This window comes from Arachis ipaensis, chromosome B05, assembly GCF_000816755.2.
Source record: "Arachis ipaensis cultivar K30076 chromosome B05, Araip1.1, whole genome shotgun sequence".
Classification (NCBI taxonomy): Eukaryota; Viridiplantae; Streptophyta; class Magnoliopsida; order Fabales; family Fabaceae; genus Arachis; species Arachis ipaensis.
The window spans coordinates 18,674,679-18,675,616 of NC_029789.2; positions in this window are offsets into that span (position 1 = coordinate 18,674,679).

Genomic DNA, 938 nt, shown 5'->3' on the forward strand with positions numbered 1-938 from the left:
ACCTTCTCTTTTTTTTTTGGAAACAAGATTGGATGGTAAAAGATCATTGAGTTTCATATCAATGTATAGTTAATAATTAAAATAAACTCTTCTGAAAAAAAATGTAGTTTCTGAATAGAACAATTGGATGCAAGGACTATTGAGATAGTAGAAGGGGATCGTAATAATGGCGGGGCATAGCGATGATTGAATTAACTGTGTTTGTGCTAACATACTCAGTATGTTTTCTCTCTATAGTCTATTGTGCTACCCTTTTTGACTCCTTTGGCTGCGAAATCGCATATCTCATATCCCATCCCAAAGTACCATATATTTTGTGTGCCCACGTAATTAAAAATCCAAACTGATGTAATTGATGCTATACAATAATTAATTGTACGGACTGGTATGTCTAATTAATTAGTCTTAGCAATTAGCAAAAAACATTCAAATTGGATTTTATGCACGTATCATTATCTCCATAGAAACATATAATTGTAATTTGTGGCATAAAACATGCACCTAATATATATATATATGATTGTTATTTATATAGAGAAATTTTCGGAGGTTGCGGGTTCAAGTCTCCTATCTTTCTAAATTTTTGTCAATGAGTTATAGGCTTATAGCTCAAATGACATAGACTCTCCATACTCAATCAAAAGGTCGCGGGTTCGAGTCACATATCTTTCCAAATTTTAATGAGTTATAACTCAAATGGCATAGACTCCCCATACTCAATTAAGAGGTCGCGGATTCGAGTCACATATCTTTCCAAAATTTTATAAATATATGTGTGTTAATTTTAAAATATTTAGATACAAACTGTATTGATTTATGTGTGTAAAATTTTAATAAATATAAATACAAATTATATATTTTTTATGTGCAAAATATTTATAAATATGAGTGTAAATTATTATTGGTCAAAAAATAATAAAAAATAATAATATTTTACT